At 40.8% G+C, this 12,257-nt stretch overlaps 1 protein-coding gene across 12 annotated transcripts in view; it reads right to left on the bottom strand.

Annotated features, from left to right (window-relative positions):
- APBB2 (amyloid beta precursor protein binding family B member 2) overlaps positions 1-12,257 on the bottom strand; it is a 189,705-nt gene that overhangs the window by 120,108 nt on the left and 57,340 nt on the right. For all 12 annotated transcript variants that reach the window (XM_037384246.1, XM_037384274.1, XM_037384255.1 and 9 more), the window contains exon 2: positions 6,967-7,063. The gene's annotated coding sequence lies outside the window, so the exon portion shown is untranslated. The remainder of the gene's footprint in view (positions 1-6,966; positions 7,064-12,257) is intronic.

Below are 12,257 nucleotides of genomic sequence, written 5' to 3'. Positions count from 1 at the left end.
TGACCTACAGCTTCTCTCTCCAAACTGATATATCTGCTAAACCAAAGATGTTCGCCAGCTGTTCAGACAGAAAAACAAAAACAAAGCCACCACCTTCTTCACCTTGTTGGTATCCTCCATTAAGTACTGAAACAATTTAAGAGAATGACTTCATTTTATTACTCAAGACACAAATTCCCAGTTTACCCACCTTGCCAGTTTACATCTAAATGATCTAATCCACACTGCCTATTGTTTCACCATTCCGCTGGATCAATAAGCACAGCAGTACCCTCCAAACTGCCAGTAGACCAGGATTTCAAGCCAAGGCTGTTTCTAACTCCTATGGTTACTAGAAAACTCTCAAAAGACAAGTTGAGCATAAGATAAAGCTGGCTTCCAGGGTGCGAGGACAAAAGAGAATTGTAAAGCAAAAGAAACACACTGCACTGATACTTCTCTAACAGATCCTTCCACAGTTGTTCCACCACCAGCAGATACCTTGTATGACTTTCCTTATTGCTGTCCTAAGCAGTCTTCACTCTTTCTATCTTGAAAGCAAAATACCAAAAGAAAATCACAACAATTCTGTACATATCTTATTACTCATTCCTCCCGTCATCAGTTTCCTATTTTTATTTAACCGAAGTGCATTATATCCCCAGTCTGCAATGCAACAGTCACAGCATTAGCTGTTGCGGCTCCTTGGGGACCCAGTGGTAGCCAATGCAGTGCGGGTTGATTTTGTAACTTCAAGGTAGAGATTCTTCTAAAAAAGTTCACCCTATCATTTATTTTTTTATATATACACAGAGATAGATAAAAAATACATACACAGCCCTATATTTATTATATAAATATATGGTTTATATCTAAATATATCAAGCTTTATATAAATTTGTATTTGTGTGTGTGTGTCTGCTTCTTGACCACTGGACAACCAGCTAAAATACAATTTACAGTTCACAGCAGAGGAACGGCGCTGAAGCAAATGGGTACTTTAACAAAATGTTATTTTCCCTGTGGCAACGGAAGGCTGTAAGACACTAACACAGGCTTCCTCCATGCTTGATTTTGATCTCAGATGCTGTATACAAACTTCAACAGCCCAGACAAGCTGCTTCAAGTATTTTTCAGAGACTGCAAAACCAGGAAGACTTCAGGAATGGACAATTATCAAAGCTATTGTCCAGGAGCTTTGATGCACTGAGGGAAGCACAAACTGTTTACCTCATAGGACTTAACAAGAGGGAAAATAAAGAAAGGTTCGAGTAAATGGTTCAGTGGAAGCAAACTGGGAACTTCTCCTTCTGACACAGTAAGAAGGAAGGCAAAATACAAACTAAACCAAAGAGGGGAAAGTATCAGATTAGAAAAAGTAATTTCAGTTAATATGATCATTAATGATCTTGTCACAAAAGTTAGTGAAATCTGCTGGTGACACAAAATTTGGACTCTGCTGCAAAGAGAAAGACTCACCTAAAGGAAAATTGGGTGCTAAGGAGCATAGTAGAAATGTAACCAAGTAACACAGAGCACAAGGTCATTCACTCAGGGAATCACTAAGAAATTCTGCTGTCAGTGTTTGGCTGTGATGCAAATGTTTGGATGTGATGGAAGAAAAGAGATCCAGCTACACTAGCGAAGTACTGACCTGCTCAGAGCTTCCACGGATCTGCATGCATGGCGGAAGGCAAATACATTGTCTGGTTACAGCCTTTCCCGCAGAGCTAGGAAAACACTGACACCATCGTGTGAGGTAATGCCCAGACCTCATCTGAAACAGCCCAAAGGCATCTGGTCTCTCACACACCAGGGATTAATGGAAAACACAGGAAATTGGATGATAACCAAGGTACCAGATTTCTGTCTTCGACAAGGATATTAACGGTTTGGCTTACAGCTAAACAAAGGCTGACAGAACCAACAAAACTTTAAAGTGTAATGTTGGCACAACAAATGAGTGCATGTAAACCAGTTACTGCTAAATTTAGGCTGGAAATTACAACATACCTAACATCAATAAAAGGTAGTCCAAGAACGGCCTTCCAAAAGGGTATCAAATCATCTAACAAAATCATCTCAAAAATTAAGAATTGTGTAATATGATGGGGGTAAGCACCTGAACAGGAGGTACTTTGATGTGATTTTTTAAAAAATTAAAAAAAAAACCACAAAACACACCATTGACAGTTTTTCTGTGGAATTCGCTTAGAGGTTAATGAGAATCTAAATCACCACCACTGGACAAAAATCCAGCAGAGTTATAAAACGACATGGTTAGTGAATAACAAGAATATCCAGGGTACCAAGTAAAAAAAATAATAATACCCAAACCAAAAAAACTCAACAACAACCAAAAAAAACCCCACCCAAACAATGCCACCAGATAGAAATACCCAACCCCAAAACCCAAACATCTAAGATGTGACCCTTCTAGGTACAGTTACCAAGTGCTGAATGTCTCAATTGACCATAAACCAGACAGCAGCTACAGTTCTAGTTGCATAAGCAGTAATTTCCTTTGCTGCTGAACTGAAGGAAGGACTAGAATCTTATTTATAGGAAGTAAGCAACTAATTTACATTTTTGACAAGAAAACAATTCAGCCCTCTGGGTGGGGTTTTGTTGGTTTGGTTTGGGGGTTTTTTCTTTGTTTTTTCACCACAGGGGTATGAAGGAAAAATAAATTGAAAGTCATGAGGAACTAACTCATATGGACAACAATGCTGTATTATCCAAATAAGAGTACACAAATTTCTCCTTTGTTTCCACTTTTGGCAGGTTTTATGGCAGTGCCATTTGATACAGAGAACTCTCATATAATACATCTATGGATTAAACAGTTGTTCATCAGCCATACAAAACCCCTCCGCATTTTAGTAAATGAAGAAATGTTGGAAAGAATAATTTCTGCAGTATCACAGGAAAAAAATATTACTTTAAGATCAGGTAATAACAAATTTAAAAGCCAGGAGTTTTGTATGTCTTTCCAGAAGGAAGCTACACAAACTACCTTTATAGCTTTATAACAAAACCTCATGATTAACGTAGCAGCATCATACTGAAATATTTCTGAAAACAGTTCAGTAGCAATTACACTGAGAATTATATTGGTGTTTCTCTCAAAGTACTTGTTTAGCCTCACCTTCCCTCAAAAACAATGGCTATAAGAGACAGCCACACCAGCTAACATAGGATGTGTAGTTTTATTTAACTAGAAGAGTATTTGAGACCCATGCCTAGCATACTGAGACAAAACTCCGGTCAGTCTTTCTACATGTTGAATGATGTACAGATATGACCCACCTTGCATCTGAATCCGGTTTTATATTAGTGTCGGTCACCACAATCACTTGCATAAACAGTAGTTGTGAGACAGGCTCTCATTAGGGCTTTTTGATTCTTTCCTCGAATCTAACGAAGACATGCATTTAGAATAATATAAGCATATTCCTGGGTCCCTCCTTCCCCTTCCATTCACAATCCATACTGTATTGACAACTGCTGCAATATAGTGTAAATTGTTCCCAAACTGACATGCCTTGTGCCATGTTATCCTGCAATATAACAGTGCAGTGGAAAGGATTCTCAGCATTCAAAAAGAATGATCTATTAACTGAGTCACAAGTCAAGATATGGTTCGTTATCTGCAGTTATCACGTAAGAGTTCCACTTTCTTGATGAAAGAACTTAATTCTTAGGGAAAAAAAGTTTTTTAAATAATTAAATGTCTGTCAGAATAATCAGAATAGTTTCATGTTGTTGCTGATGCTTCCTAATCCTGAGCCATGAATAATCACATTAAATATTGCAATCGTCTATTAAAAAAGCAATTTTATTTAACATTTTCTGAAATATGATTAATTTCTACCTCATGATACCATTTTCGATTTTTTGACAAATAAGATGAGTCTGGGGACAATAAACTACCAGCTCAAGACAAACAACCAGCTAAGATTCAGTTATTTCTTGTCAGGTTTCTCCTCTCCACAACACCCTCCCCCAAGGCAAGAGCTGTGTCCTTGGTTTGCAAGGACAATTGCTATCAGTATAGCAAGAACTTAATTTCTTTTTGAAAGTGTGATATACTAAGGTAGTAAAAAAGGCCGAACCGTGTCCTACACTGCCCAGTACTACATCTTCTGCTGCTGTTACCAGTGGCAAAAGGTGATGATGAAAGATGACAGCACTGGGAGCAGAAGCACAGGCTATTCCATTTACCTGCTGCAATTTGAGAAGTTCCTCCAGGGTTTCCTTCACAACCTATTACTATTATTAACCAAATCAGGCACCAGAGAATTAGCCTGATCTTGTGAATCACATCTTGCACAAACAAGCAGCTAGTCTCTCCAGTCTTAAGCAACCATAAGGTAGCAACAACCTTCTGATAGCCTCTGCTGAGCCACAGAGAGGGATGCAGCATGCTAATGAGGAGCTACCATGGAGGTACTGCAACCGTATTTGCCAAGCAACAAGTACAATACATGATCTCAGCACCAAAACAGGCTGAATTGAGGTCAGTTAGAATGAGACCCATTAAACTGATTTCCTATAGGTTCCTTACAAGGTATCGCACAATTTGTGTCTTTTGGGCCACACTTAGACCTGAAGTTCAGGTTCAACCAACCTCACTGCTTTGTAGCCAACAGTTTTAAATGACTCTTAGTAAGAAACTGTTTAACTGAGGAGGGTTCACCAATGCAGAGGGGTTCACCAATGCAAGTATATCCTGAGGTGAGAGCAACCATGGGTTTTCCACTGGCCTATGAAACAAGTTGTTGATTCTGGTTCAACTCCTAACAGAGAGACACACACACTACAGAAATTACTGTCTCAGCAGAAATACCGCAACAGCCATGAAAATTCTTATTAGCAGCAGAGATCCCACTGGGGTGTGGTGGAAGATGCTGGTATGGTCTGAAGGACAAGCCTGAGCTATTGCTGCATCCACGCAGTTTGTTTCTTGGCATGGACTTCCACCTTCAAAATGTACTCTGTAGACATGTTAAACATGTTAATTCAGTGAAATCTGGAAAATAATTAGTCTATGATACAGCACCTGTGATCTCAGAGACAATGGGGTTAGCACTGATTCCACTGTGAGCATAACACCCATGCCTTGTCTGCAAGGCTTGCTGAAAGACTCTGAAAAGCAGCAATAGCTGCTCAGGCAGTTGAACCCACACCAACTCTGTTACCTCCAAAACCCACAGTTAACACAAAATGAGTAACCTTTCCTTTTAATTTGAAAGTCTAGGATCTGGCAAGCTGTATCCGCCCTGAGCAGCTGGGGTGAGGAGTTTCAACTGCATTAAACAATGACTGAAGCCCTACTCCCCTCAGCTTGGCATCAAAGCAGTCTGCCATGAGAATGCTGATTAAAGATTATCAAGGATGGCCTCACAAAGCTGCCTGCAAGACACCTAGCTAACACCAGGCCAATGGCTGCACCATGCCCTGGCAGAGTGCTTCCTGACAGTGGAACAGAGGCTAGCCAGGCATCATGCAGCAAGGAATTCATCTAAACATGCTTTGATGGACAGGCCTTTGAGAGAACCAGACATGGCTGAAAAAAGGAATAAGATGAATGAGGGTGACTGGTCCTATTAAGGTGAAGGTCCCCAACCCAACAGCTTCTTCCCCAAGGAAGAGACTGGAATCTTATTTAAAGAGAAATTATGAAACTCCTTTACTGATACATAAAATTTCTCTGGACAGCAAGAGCACTTACACACTACTTCAGTAAGAAATATTTCACCACAGTGTAGCTTTATGGAGGGGGGTGCAGGCTGAAAAACCCAAAAAACCTCTGAAATTTTTCAGGATGGGAAGTCCTTTGTAAATAAGGAACTCTCTGGGAAAAACAACATGCAGCACAACAGATCATTTTCTAAATCATTGCCTCAGCTAGGTAGCAGCATTTATCTCCTCTCTACATTTTAACTAACCAGCTAAAGAGGAAACTCACAGGGTAAAAGTCTGCAGCTGTGCACCCCACAAGTAAAGCAAGAACTTGAGGCATGCACAAGATCTGCATAGTGGCTACGAGGCTGGCATACATCTGAAAGCTCTACCAGCTCATCTCCACCAGTTAGGACTGTCTAAAATAACACCCTTAACAGGATCACAGCAAAAGCCCAGAAAAGCGCTGGCTGCATGTCAGGAAGGTGGAACAGCAATCCTGATGGGGAAACTTCCTGCCTCTGGCAGCAAACAGTGCAGTTCCTCCCCAGGGCTCTGCTAGTGCAGCACAGGCAAACCTACAGGCATGCTTAGCCCAAACCTTCCAGCTAACAGCACTTTCTTTGTGGGTACACAACACCAGACTTCTCACGTATCTTATTTCCAAAGATGAGAAGCCCCCTGGCTTGCCAGGTACTGGGAAGTATGTCCCCAGCTTGTAAGGTCACATGAGAAGGAAGGGAAAGCCACAGCAGCAGATGCTGCTGGGGAGCGTGCCACCAGATGATTCCCCCACATAGATGGCCTCAGCTGGTGCCACAAAGCAGCTGCTGCTGTGCGCCTCCCTCCCACTCCAAGACCCACACAGAACCATTTCAACACACTGCAGGAGACTGCACTTCTGCACAGACCACTGAAATCCAACACGGGTGTCCTCATTAACAGACAGTATTACTGACACCACAATGGAACAGCACTACCATCAAACACCTCTGCTGCATACTGCCTTTTCTCACGAGGTGGCAGAGTAAGTTGTGGCAGTTTGTTGTACAAACACAGCTAATCTGCAAGAATGGATAAACCAAGAACTTCTCTTGCTGGAGTACAGAAGAGCTGCAGCAACTTTGTTAACAAACATCATGATAAAAAAATAATATAAATGCTGCATAGAAATATGGGTACCTCCAGCCTCTATGCTGGGAGAAATCCAAGACCTCAGTGTTTGCGATGTGGGCCAAAAGAAGTGCAGAAAGAAGCACCCCCCAGCCCATAGGATCCCCAGACATGGAGCAGGTTACTTACTCTCCCCAGCTCGTTGGTGGAAAGCCTGTACCAGAGCACCAAGTCCTGGAGTCCTGGGCGCCAGCACCCCCTCAGGTCGCTACAGAAATCAGGCAAGCTGCAAAACAAAAACAAGTCATGTATTACAGCTTTCATTTATGAAGAGTCAAGGAGGGATTGATGAACACCACTGAGCTCACAAAGGTGCAGGTTGCAGGCTACCAGAAGAAACCTACACAGCTACCCTCTGTGGCAGTGGGAGCCAGCAAGCCGGCAGGAGTCTGGGAATCAGATGAGCACAACTGACTAACCCAAAAAGGCACCTTCCATTTAAATCCTTAAAAACCATCTGCATTCAACAACACACACACAGGAGAAGTACAAGCAGAACAGAGGATCCCTATATTACAGAGCAGGGATCTTCCCACAGCAGGTAGGTGCTGCAAGCTGCTGTTAGACTATGACAGCTTGGGCATGTAAGAGACGCTGCAAAGCATGCTTTAAATTCTCTCTCTGCACTGCATTACAGACCTGTGGTTTTCCCCATGCATTAACACTGAATATCATGAAGAAAATTAACTTAGATGATAGAGATGAGCCCCAGGTTAGAAAAAAGCAGGAAAAAGTCCCCACTAAACAGCAAATTCATAACCTAGTTTAGAAAATAAAGTGAAAAATCATCCTTTCAATTATGCTTGTGTTCTGTAGATATCAAATATATAATTTATTTTTTGTAAAGTCTGTATGCTGCATCACAGTCATTCCCTAACTGTTCAACCCCTTCATAAATGATTACATTAATGCTATGGGGTTTGGTACTGAAAAATGTATCGGGATTGTTGCCACACAGTGACAGAATCAAGGTTATCTCCCCATCAGAACATACTCCATCAATGGCAGCAGATCTGTCAGTCAACTATGTTCTAGGATTGAAGATATTAGTCAACTTTATATTTGTTCTCCCATCTGGAGAAAATAAATATGGAAAACTGAAGATACAAAGCTCATCTGCTGCAGAGTTTAAGAGTATTTTTTTCTTTCTTAAAGCTAAAACCCAAGTAAATCAAGTCAAACTATACTCCGTTTTAAAAGAGAGATTTATTTTTTCCTGTCCTTATTCTAACAGAAATCCAAGAACTATAAATCCTAGAAAGTACTAAGAACAGATCATTCAAGTGAGCTAAAAATGTTCTTGTTAAAAAACATATTTGTAATTTGGAAACTTGAAAATAGACGTTTTTATATGCCAGATGAAAAATATTTTTAAATCTAAAGCTTTTTGAAGAAATCAAGAAAATATACTCATTTTCATTTCAATAATGAAACTTTACTTTTAAAAAAACCTCTTCAAGAGGGCAGGAGGAAAAGAGAACAATGCTCATTAATATTCTAGCCCAACTAGCACACACATTTTGGGCTTTTGTATCAGATGATCAGATTTCAGCATTCAAAGAGACAGAAAAGAAAAAAAGAGGAAGAGAGAGAAAACACACTTTGTGTTAACACCTTCATACCAGTAAAGCCAAAAAACTAGAGATCTCCTTCTGTCTGAGATTCACAGGTTTTATATAAACGAAACTTTCTGGGTTAAATGTTAAGACCCCAAACTTCTCCACAGACTGGGCATACATGCTAGCTTTTTCCAAATAACTTAAGGGGTTTCTTCCCAAGATAAACACAGATGCATCTGTGCTGGCACAGCCATTTTTATAATTAACCCTCTTCAACCTACATATGAAACCTAATTTGTTCTAAACCATGTCCAGTGTAACTGCAACAGATACCGTAATTAATTCAATTAAAAAAATAGACAGCAGCTCAAAAAGTATTTTATGTCTGAAACAGGACAATTTTTCAATCCAAACTAAAATGCGATCAGCTGCCAGTTCTGGGATCAGGGGAAAGGCCAAAACACAAAATAGAGGTCTCAAAGGTAAGAATGACCAAACTCTCCAACAAAACAGCAGATAGAAAACTGAAAAACAAAGTTTCAACAAGAGACATCTGACCTCTGATCTAAAGGGATGTTAACACTGATGACAAATGCCTAAAACTGTGCTACTGCACACCCAACATTTTCTATTTCCCAGATGAGAATCTCTCCCCACCCTGTCTTCCCTTCCTTTGTATCCTGCTGAACATGTCCACCTCCCCACCCACATTTTTACTATGTTGCCTGCCTTGAAAATTGGCAGACTTGAAAACGACTCAGATTTGAAGAGAGGAATTTTTTTTCTTTCTATTTATAAAAATATTACAAAGAAAAGCTCAGCCAGCCAACACTGCAGCAAGCTCAATCTCCCAGATCTATGCAATCTAGAATAATTCATTTAGGACTTCATTAAAAGCAGTAAAATGGAAGGCAGATAGCATGCAGGCACTGATACCCTTCTTAGAAAATGAATTACCAAATGTTTAACGCCCACAGATGACAAAGTAGGAACATACTGTTACAATTAATGAAATAAACTGGCTGGGTGAGGTTATACTAGGTGCAAGTTTGAAAAATTAAATAGTCCCTATTCCCATCTTTTGCAAAGACAGGGCAATAAATACTTAAAGTAGGCTTGACATTCCTAGGTACTTGGATTTTCATGGGACACAGACCTGAGATCCAGTCCTCAGCTAGCCTCAGAAACAAATGAACTGACAGATGCCAGCGTGCAACCTGATCTTGGGCGCATCACAGAATTACCGTTAGAAATAACAAAAATCACCCTGCTGAGATGCTAGAACAAAAGCTTCTGTCATTTCTCAAAACAGAGACAAACATCTACCTGATAGACTCCCTACAGACTTGCAATGTCCAAACTCAGACCAAAGTTACTTTCTTGAGGTTTTGCACGAATTTACCAAGCTAGGAATCACTGCAGCTTTTTTCCTTCTGCTCTGCTGCAGCCTGTGCTTGTGCCTGGTGGCTTCCTGCCAAGAGCTAAGGAGGTTTGCAGGTTTGATTGCTCTCCCTTCCAAACTCCTTGCTCTTGGTAAGGAACTTCAAGGTTTAAGTTAAATATGAAAGAGGCAGGTTTCCAATTGCCAAATTTCAACTGGAGTCATTCAGCACCAAAATAGGTTTTATACTTCAGTAACATTTTTCATGAAGCACACACCATATAAATAGTGTGTTCCTCAGCAATAACATTGCATTTCTGTTCTTGCCTTTAAATCAGTAAAAAACTGCACCAGTGAGGTTCTCAGGTGCTTCTGCTGACTTAAACAGAGCTACTGTGATTTAAATCCACTTAATCTAAAAACTGACACCAAAAAATAAAAAATATTCCCCAACTCTTCCCCCTTGCCCACGGGGCAAGTGCTTCTTGGATGGTCCCAGAAGACAGCAGACAGCCTGGGCTTTGGGGTGGCGCGTCCCTCCAAGGAGAGCAAGATAGTCTTCTACTTCTTCACACCAAAAGCTTGTTTTGTAGGAAAATAAACCCAACTATTTGCTTCAAGGAATACAAATATAAGGATTACATCACGCTGAAGCCCTCCTCCTGTACCCTTTATAGTAATGGCTATATATTGCTAACAGCCTGCAAGCCTGCCTGTGTTGGGCAGGGTAGAAGGGTATAAAATCAGTAACACGAAAGTCGGCAGGGAACTGGTGGCTCTGAGAAAAGTAACTAGAGATTTCCAAATTATTGTGCTTTTAAAATGGAAGCACAGTTATGAACTCATGCATGAGGTTGAAGATATTACATATGTACAGTATTCATCATAAAGAGATGAGTGAATTGGTATCGGTATGAAACTGGCTACAATTTTCATACTGCAGTTTTCTCTAAGCACACACAGACACGTCCGCATGCTGCATTTACATTATCAGACTGAGGACTCTGCCTTAAATTGCTTTTTAAGCAGGAATCACAGGATCTCACATACTCCTCCATTAAAATTTCTACCTCTCCCTCCAATTTAAAAATGGAAGAAAGTAGTAGTCTAGCATAACATCGATAATTAATAAGTACAGCATGGTCATCTATTTTAGGGACAAATTTTTCTCTTTCCTTCAAGAAAGAACACTACCAATTTCTAACTCCACTCCATCAGACAGCCTCCTGGTGAGCCTCATACAAGCACCCTGAGAACCCAGGCTGCTGCGGCTGGTTTCCGAAAGGAGGAGAAAAGGAGAAGCTGAGTTTTGTTCTGAGGTTTCTAGGGGCACGACTCTGGAAATAGTTTAAAAGAAAAAACAAACCAACAAATTATGATATTCTTACAACATAATGACAGGTAAAAGACTCATTAAAAACAGGGTGGAGAAGGCTGCTCTCCTGCCTCAAGAATCCTCTGATGTTTCTAGCATCTACCTTTCTGTGTCTGCATCTTACTTTCTTTGACAGCAGTTTTTGCCAAACACACAGAAGAAAGCATCTTACACATTAATTCACTTACCGCCCTAGCAGGCCAACAGAAAAATAGCATCACTTACTTAGATGGCATTTTGCCTTCCCAAAATCTTGAAGCACAAAATTTTGAAGGGAAGAAGTATTTCTTTCACAATTAGTGGCTAAAACACTGAAATGCATGTTTTATGAACTCCGAGAAGTCCAAAAAACTGATGAGATTTGGTTATGTATTATTTAAAGGAGGGGTCCCACTCTTCCCCTTCCAGGTTAAAAAGCATATTCTGGATACCCTTACGGAAAGGACAGAAGATTGGTTGGGCCCTCCTGGGCCAACAAGGAATGTGGACAGGGGGCTTCTGCCTCCCCACAACATGCACTGATCAAGGGATCACTACAAAAGACACTGTGAGGAGAGAAAGTCTTCATATTTATGAGTGATACCCAAGTCTGCCCCCTTCATTTCAGTGATTCTTTTTATTAGAAATGTCCAATGTGGATATTGGAAGGTGGGGTTTGTTTTTCCTTTTAAAGTTTTGCACAGAAAGGGCTGGGCAGGGGAGGAGTGGGGTAGGGAGAAGAGGTAAGAAAATTTCCTGTCACGCCAGTCTGGACCAAATCTGTATTTTCATTTTAGCAAATCCTCACCACCATCGCCCTCAAATTATCAGCACAGGCCTCCATGTCACCAGTGACTGCTCCCAAACACCACAGGGTGTTTGTTACACTGGTCCCCTGGCTGCTTTTCTCAAGTCTTACTGCTTGCTGAGTATTGCTGCACAGACACCAAAGCAGAAGAAAAGCACTGGTTGACGCTGAAGCAGAATTCATGTTCAGCCTCAGAGAGGCTAACATCTCCCACTGCTCAGCACCAGCTCCCGCTCACCTGGTCCTGTCAGATTGTGCACCCCAAAAAACCCATTTTGATTGTGTTGTCCTTCTATAGTTACACGTAAATCATAATAT

Source organism: Falco rusticolus, chromosome 1 (assembly GCF_015220075.1).
Source record: "Falco rusticolus isolate bFalRus1 chromosome 1, bFalRus1.pri, whole genome shotgun sequence".
Taxonomy (NCBI): Eukaryota; Metazoa; Chordata; class Aves; order Falconiformes; family Falconidae; genus Falco; species Falco rusticolus.
This window is presented reverse-complemented; position numbering and strand designations above follow the sequence as displayed.